Source organism: Hyperolius riggenbachi, chromosome 1 (assembly GCF_040937935.1).
Source record: "Hyperolius riggenbachi isolate aHypRig1 chromosome 1, aHypRig1.pri, whole genome shotgun sequence".
In the NCBI taxonomy this organism is placed as follows: Eukaryota; Metazoa; Chordata; class Amphibia; order Anura; family Hyperoliidae; genus Hyperolius; species Hyperolius riggenbachi.
The window spans coordinates 478,114,726-478,132,419 of NC_090646.1; the positions used below are offsets into that span (position 1 = coordinate 478,114,726).

General features: G+C 46.0%; 2 protein-coding genes across 4 annotated transcripts in view; one reads left to right on the forward strand and one right to left on the reverse strand.

Moving 5' to 3' along the window:
• The window catches only part of LOC137554713 (uncharacterized), a 91,590-nt gene extending 81,743 nt beyond the window's left edge, over positions 1-9,847 (reverse strand). For all 3 annotated transcript variants that reach the window (XM_068271519.1, XM_068271521.1, XM_068271522.1), the window contains exon 1: positions 9,796-9,847. The gene's annotated coding sequence lies outside the window, so the exon portion shown is untranslated. The remainder of the gene's footprint in view (positions 1-9,795) is intronic.
• LOC137554677 (Fc receptor-like protein 5) overlaps positions 6,565-17,694 on the forward strand; it is a 75,294-nt gene continuing 64,164 nt past the window's right edge. The window contains exon 1 of the mRNA XM_068271516.1: positions 6,565-6,658. The gene's annotated coding sequence lies outside the window, so the exon portion shown is untranslated. The remainder of the gene's footprint in view (positions 6,659-17,694) is intronic.

Here is a 17,694-nt window from a genome sequence, read left to right on the forward strand (position 1 = left end):
ATTTATGACTGCATGGCGGCAAAAAGCATTGCTGCTATATCCGCACGCTTTTTGTCCACATGCAAGGCCTGGGTTGTTGTGTCTCACAAAGCGTGGCCTTCTCCTCCTGCGCCTGCTCCTGTTCCATCACGTCTGCTGCTGCTGGGTTAGCGTTGCCGCGTGGTCCCTGTTTATTGAACCACTTATCTTTATTACATTTATGACTGCATGGCGGTACAAAGCATGCTATCCGCACGCTTCTTGCCCTCATGCAAGGCCTGGGTTGTTGTGTCTCACAAAGCGTGGCCTTCTCCTCCTGCGCCTCCTCCTGTTCCATCACGTCTGCTGCTGCTGGGTTAGCGTTGCCGCGTGGTCCCTGTTTATTGAACCACTTATCTTTATTACATTTATGACTGCATGGCCGTACAAAGCCTGCTATCCGCACGCTTCTTGCCCTCATGCAAGGCCTGGGTTGTTGTGTCTCACAAAGCGTGGCCTTCTCCTCCTGCGCCTGCTCCTGTTCCATCACGTCTGCTGCTGCTGGGTTAGCGTTGCCGCGTGGTCCCTGTTTATTGAACCACTTATCTTTATTACATTTATGACTGCATGGCGGTACAAAGCCTGCTATCCGCACGCTTCTTGCCCTCATGCAAGGCCGGGGTTGTTGTGTCTCACAAAGCGTGGCCTTCTTCTCCTCCTGCGCCACCCTCCTCCTGTTCCATCACGTGTGCTGCTGCTGGGTTAGCGTTACCGGTCCCTTTTCCTGGAACCTCTTATATGTATTACATTTATGACTGCATGCCGACAAAAAACATGTTACCTGTGCAAAGAAAACAGACATTTCCCGCATTTAAAAGACAGTTTTCCCTTTGAAACTTTAAAATCGATTTTCTCAAAAACTATAAGCTCTTTTTGCTAATTTTTTTTTCCTCTTGTACCCACTCCCAAGGTGCACATACCCTGCAAATTTGGGGTATGTAGCATGTAAGGAGGCTTTACAAACCACAAAAGTTCGGGTCCCCATTGACTTCCATTATGTTCGGAGTTCGGGTCGAACACCCGAACATCGCGGCCATGTTCGGCCTGTTCGGCCCGAACCCGAACATCTAGATGTTCGCCCAACACTAGCTGCAGCCGAGCGCCGGAAGTGACGCACAACATTCCTTGCCGTTTCCAGCAGTTCGCCCATCCCCTGGTAGGTGCGCAGGAACTTCTGCACCACCAGGTTCAGCACGTGGGCAAGACAGGGGATGTGGGTCAGGTTTCCCCTGTCTATTGCGGCAACCAGATTGGCCCCATTGTCGGCCACCACCTCTCCGACTCTGAGGCCTCTGGGGGTCAGCCAAATCCTCTCCTGCTCCTGGAGTTTGGCCAACACATGGGTTGCCGTCAGCTTGGTCTTCCCAAGGCTGACCAAGTGCAGCAGCGCTTGGCAGTGGCGGGCCTTCACGCTGCTGCTGAGGCGGGGGGTTTGGCCAGGTGTGCCGGAGGATGGCAGAGGATCGGAGGAGCCTGCTGCAGTTCCCCTGAGCCTGCGGGGTGGCACCACCCACTGTGTTGCTGCTGCTGCTGTGCCCGCTGCTGCTCTCCCATCCTCACCCCCTTCCACCAAGCTGACCCAGTGGACAGTGAAGGACAGGTAGCGGCCTGTCCCGAAGCGGCTGCTCCAGGAGTCCATGGTGACGTGGACCCTTTCACCAACCGCGTGCTCCAGCCCTCGCTCCACATTGGCCATCACAAAGCGGTGCAGTGCAGGAATGGCCTTGCGGGCAAAGAAGTGTCTGCTGGGGAGCTGCCAGTCTGGGGCTGCGCAAGCAAGCAGCGCACGAATGTCGCTCCCCTCCTGCACGAGCGTGTACGTCAGGAGTTGGGAGCACATGGCCCGTGCCAGCAAGCCGTTCAGCTGCCGCACGCGACGGCTGCTGGGAGGCAGAGCCCTAACCACCCCCTGGAAAGACTCGCTCAAAAGGCTCTGGCGTGGCCTTTTGCTGACACGGGAATCAGCAGACACAGCGGAGGAGGCCACTGAGGACTGGCTGCCAGAACAGGCCTCAGTGTCGGCGGCAGGAGTTGCAGAGGGGGGAGGAGCAGTGCGTTTCCGCACTCCTGCTGGTGCTGCTGGAGGAGCAGGAGGGCGGGTGGCTGCTGTTGCTGCTGCTGCTGCTGAAGGCTGTGCAGTGATGGGTGTGGTGCCACTGCCAGCACCAGATGCCTTCAGCCTCTGGAACTCCTCATGCTGGTGGAAATGTTTAGCCGCAAGGTGGTTGATGAGCGAGCTGGTGCAGAACTTTAAGGGGTCTGCACCTCTGCTCAACTTCCGCTGACAGTGGTTGCAAGTGGCGTACTTGCTGTACACAGTGGGCATGGTGAAATATCGCCAGATTGGTGACTTAAACATCCCCCTACGGCATGGAAGCGCTGCTGCCTGTCTCCCTGTGGTGGTTGGGGGGGGGGCTTGGGTGCGGCTGGTGGTGGTACTGGCAGATGCTGCTGCTGCTGAGCCTGAGACACCAGCAGGCTGTGGGACCTGCCTACTGCTGCTGCCAATGCTTGCAATGATGCGCCTCCTTGCAAGGCCCACAAGAGCATCCTCCTCCTCCTCCTCAGAGCTGCTGAGGACGACATCCCCTGGAGGTGGTGGCACCCAGTCTCTGTCTGTCACCGGGTCATCATCATCCTCCCCCTCCTGAAACATGTCCTGCTGGGATGAGGACCCCCCAAACTCCTCTCCTGATGCATGGATGGGCTGCTTGACTGTCGCCACAGTCTTGCTGTCCAATCCCTCATCCCCCAAAGTGCCCATCAGCATCTCCTCCTCAAGATCGCCAACAACAGCAGACAATTTACTCATGATGCCTGGGGTCAAAAGACTGCTGAATGACAGGTCGGCGAGTGACGGTGAACTGGCCTCCTCCCCAGACCCTGCTGAGCGGCTGCTGTGAACAGGGGTGGTGGTGGTGGTGAGGGTGGAGGCCTCGGATGCAGAGCTGATGGCGGGCTGCTCATCCTCCGTCATGAGTTGCACCACAGTGTCTGCATCCTTTTCCTCAATGGGACGTTTCCGACCCGGCTGGAGGAAAATGGGAGCAGGTGCTACACGCTGCTGCTGCTGTGTCTCTGCAGCGTGAGTTGCAGATGCTCCTGCTGGGCGGCGCCCAAGGCGTCCACGGCCAGTGGCTATGGGAGGAATGTTAGCCACTGACGCTGCTGCTGCTGCTGCGGAACTGTGCATGGTGGCGCGCCCGCGGCCGCGGCTTGCCACAATGCTGCTCCCTCTCCTCCTGATTCCCTTGCTGCCCTTCCCCTTGCCCAAACCGCGCTGGCTGCCACTTCCAGACATCTTAAATGTTTTGGGCGTATAGACAAAAGTTTTGTAAAAGGGGGGGTGAAAAGTGGGGTACTTTAATGGAGTGGGTTGGTTGGTGAGGTGACTGAGTGAGTGTCCCCTAGTACAGTAAGTAAGTAGTAACAGTCAGGAAGTACAACTAGCAGTTACAATAATCAGTAGTAATCACAAGTAAATTTAGTGTGTGTACACTCAGACAGTGAGTGCACGCACGCAGGAGCTAGTAGCCTATGAACACAGTGACTGAGTGTCCTAGACTCCTAGTACAGTAAGAGTAAGTAGTAACAGTAAGTAGAACTAACTAATTACAATAATCAATCAGCGATCAGAAGGAAATGGAGTGTGGGTGGTGTGTGTACACTCAGACAGTGAGTGCACGCACGCAGGAGCTAGTAGCCTATGAACACAGTGACTGAGTGTCCTAGACTCCTAGTACAGTAAGAGTAAGTAGTAACAGTAAGTAGAACTAACTAATTACAATAATCAATCAGCGATCAGAAGGAAATGGAGTGTGGGTGGTGTGTGTACACTCAGACAGTGAGTGACCGCACGCAGGAGCTAGTAGCCTATGAACACAGTGACTGAGTGTCCTAGACTCCTAGTACAGTAAGAGTAAGTAGTAACAGTAAGTAGAACTAACTAATTACAATAATCAATCAGCGATCAGAAGGAAATGGAGTGTGGGTGGTGTGTGTACACTCAGACAGTGAGTGACCGCACGCAGGAGCTAGTAGCCTATGAACACAGTGACTGAGTGTCCTAGACTCCTAGTACAGTAAGAGTAAGTAGTAACAGTAAGTACAACTAACTAATTACAATAATCAATCAGCGATCAGAAGGAAATGGAGTGTGGGTGGTGTGTGTACACTCAGACAGTGAGTGACCGCACGCAGGAGCTAGTAGCCTATGAACACAGTGACTGAGTGTCCTAGACTCCTAGTACAGTAAGAGTAAGTAGTAACAGTAAGTACAACTAACTAATTACAATAATCAATCAGCGATCAGAAGGAAATGGAGTGTGGGTGGTGTGTGTACACTCAGACAGTGAGTGACCGCACGCAGGAGCTAGTAGCCTATGAACACAGTGACTGAGTGTCCTAGACTCCTAGTACAGTAAGAGTAAGTAGTAACAGTAAGTAGAACTAACTAATTACAATAATCAATCAGCGATCAGAAGGAAATGGAGTGTGGGTGGTGTGTGTACACTCAGACAGTGAGTGACCGCACGCAGGAGCTAGTAGCCTATGAACACAGTGACTGAGTGTCCTAGACTCCTAGTACAGTAAGAGTAAGTAGTAACAGTAAGTACAACTAACTAATTACAATAATCAATCAGCGATCAGAAGGAAATGGAGTGTGGGTGGTGTGTGTACACTCAGACAGTGAGTGACCGCACGCAGGAGCTAGTAGCCTATGAACACAGTGACTGAGTGTCCTAGACTCCTAGTACAGTAAGAGTAAGTAGTAACAGTAAGTAGAACTAACTAATTACAATAATCAATCAGCGATCAGAAGGAAATGGAGTGTGGGTGGTGTGTGTACACTCAGACAGTGAGTGACCGCACGCAGGAGCTAGTAGCCTATGAACACAGTGACTGAGTGTCCTAGACTCCTAGTACAGTAAGAGTAAGTAGTAACAGTAAGTACAACTAACTAATTACAATAATCAATCAGCGATCAGAAGGAAATGGAGTGTGGGTGGTGTGTGTACACTCAGACAGTGAGTGACCGCACGCAGGAGCTAGTAGCCTATGAACACAGTGACTGAGTGTCCTAGACTCCTAGTACAGTAAGAGTAAGTAGTAACAGTAAGTACAACTAACTAATTACAATAATCAATCAGCGATCAGAAGGAAATGGAGTGTGGGTGGTGTGTGTACACTCAGACAGTGAGTGACCGCACGCAGGAGCTAGTAGCCTATGAACACAGTGACTGAGTGTCCTAGACTCCTAGTACAGTAAGAGTAAGTAGTAACAGTAAGTAGAACTAACTAATTACAATAATCAATCAGCGATCAGAAGGAAATGGAGTGTGGGTGGTGTGTGTACACTCAGACAGTGAGTGACCGCACGCAGGAGCTAGTAGCCTATGAACACAGTGACTGTCTGACTGAGTGTCCTAGACTCCTAGTACAGTAAGAGTAAGTAGTAACAGTAAGTACAACTAACTAACAATAATCTATCAGTAATCAGAAGGAAATAGAGTGTGTGTACACACAGACAGTGAGTGAGTGCACACACGCAGGAGCTAGCTAGTAGCCTATAAACAGTGACAGTCAGTGAGTGTCCTACTCCTAGTACAGTATAACTACAATACTATTAGTAAAGGACAGCAGAAATACTGGTATAGATGAGAGAAATAAACAGAGGACAGCTGCCCACAGAGGCAAGGCCCCCCTGAGGCCTAAACCTGTAAGCTTGCAGCAGCTGCCTGTCTCTAATGTAACACACAAGCCACTAACTAAAATACAATGTCTATCTAACTAACAACAATATAGGTGTATATGGCAGGTGTAGGTGAGCAAAAACGCTAGGTAAATGATCACAATAGAGCACTTGCTAAGCCAAAGCACAAAGGAGCAACTCTCTCTCTGTACAAGTCTCAGGCAAGCATGGAGAAACGGAACATGGCGGCCGCTATTTATAGGGTAGGGGCTGGCCAGGGTCCCCCTCTGTGATTGGCTGCCGTCAGAGGGCCTGGGAGCCCTCTGATTGGCTCTAAGGACATCAATCTGGGCTATGACGCTATTCGAGCTCGGTACCGAGCTCGAATAGCGCCGTTTGCTCGAATAGCTCGAATAGTGAATGGGCTATTCGAGTGTACTCGGATAGCCCATTCGAATAGCTACAGCTATTCGGAGCTCGAATACCGAGCTCGGATAGCTGAAAAAGAGCTCGAATATTCGAGCTACTCGAATATTCGAGCTCTGCTGAGCACCACTAATGGCAACGTTGCAGAAACATAAAAATAATGATTTCTTAGGAATACAATACAAGATTATACAAGGTCTGATATGTATGGAAATGAGAACATGTGAGGGATTGATCATTCAAATCACAAGGTCATGTAAGTGACTCAGTGGAAATGACACAAATATTTAGAAATCTATAACCCACGCTAAATTAGCCAAAGGCTATAAATACAGTTCTCTTGTAATGTCCTGGCCCCTCCCTAACTGATTAGAGTCTCTAAAAGGGTTGTTTGCTCTACCAAGTTCAGCATCTCAAAGACAGATTGGTTGAAGCAAGGTTGAAGAAAGAGTCTAATTCCAACAAACTGGAAGGACCCACGCTATCCACAGTGACCCTAAAGGCTGGAACAGACGCACTTAAGTAATTTATGTTATTACCTTTTGTTTACTGTGGACTATATTGTTTATTTGTTAGTTTCTATTGCTTTTACATTTATCTTTAATGTACTATTTTTGGCATCTCTTAAAGCACAGCTATCACAAAAAATTGTAGATTGCCAAGCAAGCCCATGGTAAACCAGAACTCAAAATTTAAAATGCAAACAACTGTTCCAAATTGAAATGCACTATACATTTTTTCCTATGTCGCTGGCACGTACAATAGGCAGTAAAAATGTGACAGATCGGACAGATTTTGGACTAGTGTATCTCCTCATGGGGCATTCTCAAATCTTTCTTTATATACAAAAGCACCTACTGAACAGCAGTTTCTTATTGCAACTGCCAGAATAGCGTGAAAGACAGTAGGGAGGCTGGCCAGCATCATTGTATTAATCCTTCCCAGGGAATCCTCTTCTTTTTGTAAAGAATAAAGATAATGCTGAAACATTTGCATCAGGTGCAGAGATTACAGGGGTAGCATGTTTGTACTGTGTTTACACTAACAGTATGCAATCAGGGTAGGAGGAGAAACGAGAGGAGAGCGAGGTGAAGAGGTCACTCACTCACCTGGAGATGGATCGGGGAACGCACAGCAACGCGACCCAACAACAAGTGCTCTCCATCTTCCTACCCGCAGGAACAAGTGACGGCACACAAAAGGCATGAATGAGAGTTCAAGTGATTGCGGCACTCTGGGCAGGAGTCGTCAGGGATTTTAAAGATCCGATCCACAATGTCTGTCGTACTCTCCACGAGTCGCAAAACGTCATCCAGGTGGTCGGAAATGCCAATTTCCGATTCCGCGGTAAATCCGCATTCAGCCATTGCCAAATACCGATTCCGCTTTCCGCTACCAATTTCCGCATTCCAATGTGGAATTTCCGTCGGAAATTGCGGAAATTCCGCCCTACTAAAGTCGGCGGATTTTTACTGTAATGTAAATGCAGAAAATAGGCAGATGCAGATTTTCTGCATTTTACATTACAGTAAAAATCAGCCGACTTTAGCGGTTAATAGCAAAGCCCCCGTAAGGACACACCAAATTTTCAGGGTTTATTAAGCAGAATCTCCTGAACAAGATGCAAAAAAAAAGTTTTCAAAAAGACCTTATAGTTTTTGAGAAAATCGATGTTAAAGTCGAGCGGAATTTCCGCGATTTCCGGCGGAAATTTCCGCTATTTCCAGCGGAAATCCGCCTAACGCACTTGCATTACCGATTTCCGCATTTCGATGCGGAAATCGAATTTCCGATCGGAATTTCGGAAATTGCATTTCCGTGGAATCCGAATGAGCATCCCTAGTAATCGTGCACACATACCCATGTCACGAGATTGTGGAAATGATCACTCGAGTCGTCATGCAAAAAAATTGTCAATCGCGCAAAAAATAGTTGAAAGATTGCGATGTGGGTACTTAGCTTTAGGAAGCCTAGATGTGGGGTTTGTCTTAAGAATCTAAGGAAAAGCCCATACTACGAGCTGTCCTAAATTTACTGGCACGTGAGTCTGTGTGTTGCCTGCTGCCTTGGTGCATAGCTTCCACTTTGTAATGTGCCCCTTAGCCTAGTTTCTGGCGTACGTTAAAAAGGGGCGCTGGGAAAAAAGGGCGCCGGGTTTTTAACGATAAGCATGGATAACGTTTAAAAATGTATTGTACTGTATTTCGTTTAAAATTAATGTTTTATAAAGTTATAAATCATTAAATAATGTGCATTAAATCGGCAATTGTAAAAACGTTAATCTTTCGTTTAAATAGTGAAACGTATAATAACGTTTAAAATAAAAATTACTAAGTAACCCTCCCTGTACCTACCCCTAACCCCTAGACCCCCCTGTTGATGCCTAAACCTAAGACCCCCCCTGTTGGTGCCTAAGTAACCCTCCCTGTACCTACCCCTAACCCCTAGACCCCCCTGTTAGTGCCTAAACCTAAGACCCCCCTGTTGGTGCCTAAACCTAAGACCCCCCTGTTGGTGCCTAAACCTAAGACCCCCCTTTTGGTGCCTAAACCTAAGACCCCCTGTTGGTGCCTAAACCTAAGACCCCCCTGTTGGTGCCTAAACCTAAGACCCCCCTGTTGGTGCCTAAACCTAAGCCCCCCCTGTTAGTTTTTTCGTTTAAAAATAATGTTAAAAAAAAATGTACTGTTTTTCGTTTAAAAATAATGTTTAAAAAAAAAATATTGTACTGTTTTTCGTTTAAAAATAAAATTTAAAATGTATAAATCATTAAATAATGTGTAATCATGAGAAACAGTAATAAAACATTAAGTCTCCGGGCGCCGCTTTTAAAACGTTATTTTTCTCCGGCGCCCTTTTTTCCTATCGGGCGCCCATTAAACGATATTTATTATAGGAGTGAATGGCGGCGCCCGATTTGTCCACTAGCCTCAGGCGCCCGAATTTACTGTTCCCTAGTTTCTGCTTCTCTCTCTCCTGCTGAGATAACTGCACATCATCATTACTGCTGTTATCCTGATGACTGTTATATCCTATGACCACCACAGTCATCTCCAGCTTCAAATAACAACCTCTGATCAACATAAACAGTAACTAAGGCTTTGCAATTCTCTATGGTTATCAGAAGAATCTAAATATTTCTCTTTGATAGTACAGGCCTGTATCAACTTGAAAGGTAAGCAGAAGCTGAACTAGAGGAGAGCAGAGGTGTGGGAGGGCCTCAACTACTAACCTTCCCTTTTTGTGGTGACACATGCTGTGGGTGTGAAGATCCTGATAGCCACACTTGTTCTATGACCCTTGTATGATGTTGTGAGGACAACCAAGAGGAGGCAAGGGAAGCGTTGTGAACATTAAGGAGGCTCCATCAGAGTTTTGCTGGGCGGCCCCATGATTTGTAGTTATGCCCCTGAAGGTAAGGTTGTTGTGGGTCTGGAACAACCAGGAACGTTATGGAGGACTCCTCAGTAAAAGTTGTCATTGGCTAGACAAAATTAGCAATAGTTCTCAGCTCTGCAGAAATGTGGCTGCTTTTTAATAAAGAGCTGACTGAAGCCTGGTAGCTGGATAGTATTACCCACTCAACTAATGCTTCTGCCTGCTGTTGCCCTATGAGGGTGGAGAAACACAAGAAAGTTAATGGTGAATACATTACGTACCACCTGGATCCCTCTGCTCCAGGGCCCCATAGCAGCTGCTATGGATGCTATGGCTATTGCTACGCCCCTGGGTTAGGCACCACCGTGGAGGGTTGGGGGTTAAGGGTTAGACTTTGGTAGAGGGAGGGATTAGAGTTAGGCATCAGTAGAGGGAGGGTTCTGTGTGAGAGTAGGGTTAGGTCATAGTAAAATGCCCATAAAGATTACCAATATTTTACTATTGAAATGAAGTAGTAGAATATCAGTAATTTTACCAATATTCTACTTGCGGCAATATCCAGAGTGCTTTTTTTTGTTGGTGCCTTTAGCATACATACACCATGCTGCACTGCAGCTACCACAAACCGCAGGGTATCTGTGTGCAAGTAAACATGGTACAAAAAAAAATCATTGTGTAAAATACATACGGTAAGTTAGAGTGACCAGACGTCCCGGATTGCCCGGGACACGTCCCGGATTCGGGGTCCGCTGTCCCAGGCTTAATGAGGTCCCGGGAAACGTCCTGCTTTCAGCAGCGGGACGTCCCGGCCTCGGGACTCTGGCCACTCTCTCCTCAATGAACTGGCAGCGGCGTCTATAGACGCCGTGCCAGTTCATTGCCTGCAGCCCCGCTCCAGCCTCCTCTTCCGGTGTCTGTTTCCGACACCGGCAGGCGAGCAGGGCTACGGCAAGATGGCTGCCGAAGCCCTGTACTGGAGACCTATTTGTGTCTCCAGTACAGGGCTTCGGGCGCCATCTTGCCGTAGCCCTGTCAGCGCGGGAGAGAAGAGCAGGAGGAACAAGACGGTCCCGGGACGGAGCAGCGCGCCAGAGGCCGGACACTTCTGCCAGGTGAGTAAATCATTGCTTTCTTTTCCAGGTGAAATGTTTGCCCGCATTAGGTTTCTTTTCCAGGTGAAATGTTTGCCCGCATTGCTTTCTTTTCCAGGCGAAATGTTTGCCCGCATTGCGTTTCTTTTCTAGCGAAATGTTTGCCCGCATTGTTTCTTTTCTAGCGAAATATTTGCCCTCATTGTTTCTTTTCTGGTGAAATGTTTGCCCGCATTGTTTCTTTTCTAGCGAAATGTTTGCCCGCATTGCGTTTCTTTTCTAGCGAAATGTTTGCCCGCATTGTTTCTTTTCTAGCAAAATGTTTGCCCGCATTGTTTCTTTTCTGGTGAAATGTTTGCCCGCATTGTTTCTTTTCTAGCGAAATGTTTGCCCGCATTGCGTTTCTTTTCTGGTGAAATGTTTGCCCGCATTGTTTCTTTTCTAGCGAAATGTTTGCCCGCATTGTTTCTTTTCTGGTGAAATGTTTGCCCGCATTGCATTTCTTTTCTGGGGAAATGTTTGCCTGCATTGTTTCTTTTCTAGCAAAATGTTTGCCCGCATTGCGTTTCTTTTCTGGTGAAATGTTTGCCCGCATTGTTTCTTTTCTAGCGAAATGTTTGCCCGCATTGCGTTTCTTTTCTGGTGAAATGTTTGCCCGCATTGTTTCTTTTCTAGCGAAATGTTTGCCCGCAGTGCGTTTCTTTTCTAGCGAAATGTTTGCCCGCATTGCGTTTCTTTTCTGGTGAAATGTTTGCCCGCATTGTTTCTTTTCTAGCGAAATGTTTGCCCGCAGTGCGTTTCTTTTCTGGTGAAATGTTTGCCCGCATTGTTTCTTTTCTAGCGAAATGTTTGCCCGCAGTGCGTTTCTTTTCTAGCAAAATGTTTGCCCGCATTGCGTTTATTTTGTACCGACATGTTGCCCGCATTGCGTTTATTTTGTACTGACATGTTGCCCGCATTGCGGTTATTTTGTGCTGACATGTTGCCTATTGCGTTTATTTTCTGGTGTCCGGGGTAACTGTTACTACATTTATTATTTAATGGTCATAGATGGCTATGTTTGCTGCTTTGTGGTTACGGTATACTATTAGCATCACACAGTTTCTGCACACCCATGATGCAAAGTCTCGTTTGTCCACATCATGGCGTAAACACTGCTTTCTTATGCCTCGCTGTTACATCATTACGTTAGCTCCGCCCATACAATGTCATGGCCACGCCCATTCTTTCGCCGCGGCGCGCAACCCCCCCCAGTCTTCGCCGCTGCGCGCTCAGTCCTCCCCACTTTTCGACGTGGCCCCCCCCCCGCCCCCCTCCCCGTCCCAGGTTGGACCCACAAAAATATGGTCACTCTAGGTAAGTAAAGGCATACAGACAGCAATTGTTTCATAGCTATTTACAACAACAAAGAAACATTTGTAAAGTGCTTTTCTCCTGTAAGACCCAAAGTGAATAAGCTTTTCTCAGATCAATACACAGTGATGTGTACAGGAAAAAAGTTATGTGATTATTCTGTAAATTCCAGACTAAAGATGTGGCTTTTCAGTTTTGATTTACGGTAAACGTGTCCAGGGCTGGAGCTGTCTTGATTACGTTTGGAAAGGCATTCCAAAGGGTAGGGGCACCATGACAGAAAGCTTGTTTACAGGACACGCAGTAGCGGATCCGCGGGATCCTTTGCGGTGGGCTGGCTGCACTTCTGTGCAGTCTGGGATAATCCCTTGCAGGCAGATGCGTTTACTATATAGCCTATGATGGTAACGCATCTGCCCTGGGCTCCAGCGGGACAACAGCAGGCTATCGGAGCAGACAGTACACTATCCACTCCTGCTGGCCGCACGTGATCACTCGCAAGTGAGAACACAGACTTATTCTCGCTCACTAAGCTCTCATCTTATCAACTGCACTTTTACAAATTGTTTAGTCAGTATTTGCTGATTGAATAATCTTTCCTGACCCTGATGGCCAGTTCACACGGACACTTGGCGGTGATTACCGCGGGCGCCAGATACAACGCTCCCATACAAGTGAATGGGAGCATTTATATTGGCCATTTACCATCACTTACATGAACGCAGCGTTTTGATTCCGATTTCCCCCATACTTCTAGGCGACCCTGGAGGCCGTATGCGGCTTCCAGGGTCCTTTAACCTCTGCTTCTTCATGTTCCCTTGTGGGGCCAAAATACGTGATGGGACACTGCCGATCACCGATAAAAGCCCACGCAAGCCCCTGAACAAGACGCAGCAGAACGGGACGCTGGAAGACGTCCGTCTGAACCGGCCCTTACACGCTGAAATTTATTACAGGTAGCGGCATCTTTAGTCCTGTCAGTTGCAGTTTGTTTGCTGAGAGTTTTGAAGCCAGTAGAAAAGATACCTGATCTGTCAGAATGCTCTGGAAGGAGAATTGTGCATAGCTTAACAGCCCAGGTTACGCATCACTGGTAGGGTGCTGCTACATACCAATATACAGCAAGCCGGAGTTATCTGGAATCACCTCCACTATCCGGAGTCACTGTCACTACTCACCACTGGTAACTGGAGTTCGGCTTTATGATAGTTTGTGCTCAGCCATAGCCACAAACTATATTGGCCTTGATTCACTAACCAGTGCCAAGCTGGTTAGTGTGCCTAAAGACCTAGTGGGCGCAAACCACAAAGTTAAGTGGTTTGCGCCCACACATCGCGCACAGCCCAGTGCAATGCGCGCACAGCCGTTAGTGCGCGGTGCGACGATAAAGTCGCTGCCCTGTAAACGTCGCACCCGGTGTGACGAAAATGGTGCATCGGGTGCTCCCCAAAGCAGCGCACTGATGCGCCGTTTCGGGGGCACCCAATGCGCCGTTTTCTTAGCACTACAAGGCAGTGGTTGCGTGCGACGTTATCGTTGCACTGCGCATTATTAATGGCTCTGCACGCACTGCCCTGGGCTATGCGCGATGTAGCTTTGCGCGGCTATTAGTGCCCGCAAAGCTACATTTCGGGCACTGAGTGGCTTTTCACTCCGGCGCTAATACTTTGCGCCGGTTAGTGAATCAAGCCCATCGTGGCCTATGCCTGGGCCCAATTAACATTCTGGCTTCGAGCCGAATTTAACTGTTCCGTTCTGATCAGGGATTCTGATCCCTGGTGGTGTAGCTAAGGAATCAGGGGCCCCAGTGAGAGTTTTAGATGGGGCCCCCAATGACTTTATTGATATGAAGCCTCAAAATCTACCATGGACATCTTCAGTGTAAGAGGCTCGCTTGCTGTATTTTGATAATCAGCGTTTGCCTTGTTAGCTGACTATTTTAAGTCTCTATGAGTCTCTCTTTTTTTTTTCTTTTAAACACTGTACTACCTCTTTCTTTTTAAACATCTGACTCAGTAAATTCCAGTTAATGCCTGGATTATAGTGCCTAGTCATATGGTGATGTCAGCAGGGAATTCCTGTAGGCTCTTTTAATTACTGGAAGATAGGTTCTGCTGATATAAGGCCTCTTTTCCACAAGCAGGTGAACTGTGTTGTTATCAGCAAGCAGTTTCCAGGCAGCAGTGAGCGGTTGCCAGGCAGCAGTGAGCAGTTACCAGGCAGCAGCAAGCAGTTGAGAGAGTTTGAGAGGCATTTCACTGCCTATCAACTGCCCATGGAAAAAAAGGCCTTAATCAGCAAACCTTAGGGCCCTTTTCCACTAGCAATCGCAATCACAAATCACAAACGCCAGTGATTGCGATTGCGATTTTTCATTAATTCTGTTATGCGATTGCGATTTGCGATTTCCAAATCGAATCACTGTAGTGGAAAATACTTCTCGTGATTTCTATGATAAAGTAGTGTCGGGCGTTTTGTCAATGTTTGTATAACTTGTTTAAAAATAAATATAAAATCAAAAATGTAAATGTAACGCTCCTGGGAAAATAGGAGGAGCTAAAATACAAACATACGCCTAACTGTGTGAGCTTGTTTTCCGAGGTTTTACAGTACTGGTTTAAACATGCAAATAAATGTGGACCAATTTATAAAAATATCAATTTAATATCGAATAAATATTACAATATCAAAACAATATAATATTGCACTTTTGATATAAAACAAAACTCATAAGGTCATTCTTATAATAAGCAATGAGCTGGATAATAATTTCAGTAAAACATAAAAATGTTATTATACTTATTCACCAATACAAAAGGCTTAAACCAATTAGCAGTCAACTCAAATACAGTGCATAGATGCGACTCCTCAAATATGGCCGTCGGCCCTGTTACTCAATTTACCACAGGGTCTCTGGAGACAAAATGGATGAATTGAACGACAACAAAATGGCTGTTATCAAAATCAAAATGGCTGCTATCAAAAACAAAATGGTGGCTATCAAAAACAAAATGGTGGCTATCAAAAATCAAAATTGCGCAGTCCAAAATCAAAAATGCGCTATCCCAAAATAAACTGGCTGATGTCAGCTATACCATTCAATATAACAAATTTAGGATGACTCAGTGGATCTGACGACTGGGCGTTGCCCCACAATCGCTATGCAATCAACTATAAATGACAGGAATTTTCCCACTGTCTATACTTTAACCTTCGCTGGCCTGTGATACTACACAGAGCAAGCGGGTAAAATACATATAATTTTGGAATAAGATATCTATTGAGTCGTCCTAAATTTGGCTAGGTGTGGCTTGCACATGCTGCGGCAAAGTATCAAAATATCTAGAGGAGGTAGCTTGAAAGGTCTAGCTTTTATCCAAAAAGAAAAATAAGTTATGGATTTCACAGTCAGCGATTCTTGAACGATTGATTGTGTCAATCTAAAGAAAAATATACCCACTGAATGGGTTTTATCAAATATGCGGAATGAGTAATTCCTGTGCACTGGAAGAACGCACTCCCTTTGGCTATAAATGACTATAAACTTAAGAAAGACAATGGTCAATAAATCAAACGTTCAGATATTTGTGCTGTGATAAGCCATATGCTTAAAAAGAAAAATCAGAACTGGTTTCAAATATAGTCACCAAGATGGCCTCTGGGCGTGTTCCTTTTAGGCGTGGTTGCGTTCAGATGGCATGAATCCTCTATGTCCTGGTCTGCTCAGATCTCCTGATGGTCTGATCCTCTCTCATCTTATTCCCCTCACTACCTATGGTCCTGCCCAGGAGATTAAATCTTCTAGCCTATCACTGGGCAGTGGGAGTGACCAATGGGAGCTTTCTGTGACTAATCTTTAACCCAAGTGTAATACTGGCTTTCACCCTTTGTAGGTGCTGTTGGCTAACTAATCACAGACTTACTGGGATATTTGGCAAACTAAAAACAAAAATCATGTTTTATTATAACCCAACAGTGAATAAATCAATGTTATAATTCCTCTATGGATAGCTGACCTTGCTGGAATCACTGGTTATTATTCATTATACAGTGGCCTTTTCTACCATATTTAAAATAGATTGGATTTGATCCAAAAATCATTGGCATGCTTAAAACCACCATGGATCTCTCATTATAACACATTGTGCTGTCTGCAGAGTTTTATATCTCTAACATCATTGTTTAATATACAACACTGGTAAACATTTACACATTATGACTGGTTTGTCCAGCTATAGGAAAAACAAAGGTAACATATACAATGCCATAACCTTTTAAATATCCCTTCTTAATTATTATGCAATAATACATACATGTGCTGTCTGTTTTCTTAACCTAGATGGGAATTGTAATATAACTTTATGCTTTTTAATATGAACTATTGCTGACAGCATAGTCAATATATTTCCCAAGCTTCGTTTTATCCATTAACTAAGGAACCTGTGTTTCTCAGCTGACATTGTCTACCCTTCACAATGAGGACATCTGGATTTACTTGGATTAAGATGTAGACACTCAACACAAAGGGGTTTGAGCAATTGCACACAAAAACTGGTTCATTTATAAACAAAAGTTAGTGAAGGTTCGTCTGTTTTTCATTGTTACTTAACTTCTTGTTTGGCCATTGTTTGTCCTAGCAAGGTACAACCTGATATCATTATTCCTGCAAGTTGCATAGGATTACCTATTGCAAATATTACAGCAGCTGACTGCCTGTTATTCCCAACTAATCTTTCTAGAGGGCACAGACTGTGCAATTCGGTATTACTTGGCAATATTAAAATAAGCCATATATATATTCCTAAATATTCAATGCACCTATATTAATCAGAATCACCATACATCAGAAAGTCTTTGTCTTCTGTAACCTAAGAGAAGGAAATATTAGATTTATTTCTATTTGATCACGCGCAATTCAGTTTATTGGGAAAAACGATATTCCGCCATATGGAAATCTCGACACATCCCCCTTTTTTCCATAATGTTTCACAAAGTGTGAACTTTCTGGAAATAACAACAAGGATTATTAAACGTTTTTCGTTGCTTCATTCCTGTGGGAACGCGTTGCGAACGAAGCTTTATGTTTTGTATTTGTAATCCAAGTATGAAAGGGAAATGGACTTTAAAACATTGTCTTCATCACATTGAAGTTCATGTTTCACGCTTCAAGAAAAATAAACTTGGCAAATGATACTCCGGCTGTAAACAAACAGGTTTCCTCTTGTTGCAAAGGTAGCAAACAGCGATTGTAACAGCGATGAACTGCTTTGGCCTTTGGTTCAAATAAAAGGATTTTCCGGATCTGCTTCAAGATTTGAATAACTCACTCCTGTGAGTATCTGGTGTGGAACAGGTATCAGACTTGCATCTCCATCAAATGGACCTCGGATACATCAGCTCGTCATTTAACGACACATCGCGGGTTTAGGCTCATCTGGACCCTCTAGGATAGGAACATCTATCTGGTCATGATGAACTCCGCTGTATCCGGTAACATCACGGCTGCTGGATCTGGCATCATTCGTGGCTCGGCACTCTTCCCCAAGATTAGGACTGCGTAAAGGATGGCAATCATCAGGTGGGGCATCTTTGCGCCGGATTGGAATCTTTGTGTCTAGTGAAGATTAAATGCATCATTAGGTATACCTGTCAGGAGAAAAATAATTTGTTAGCACACATTTCCAGATTGCTCAATTCTCCGCAACTGTGAGCTAGGGTGACATATACGCAGTTGAT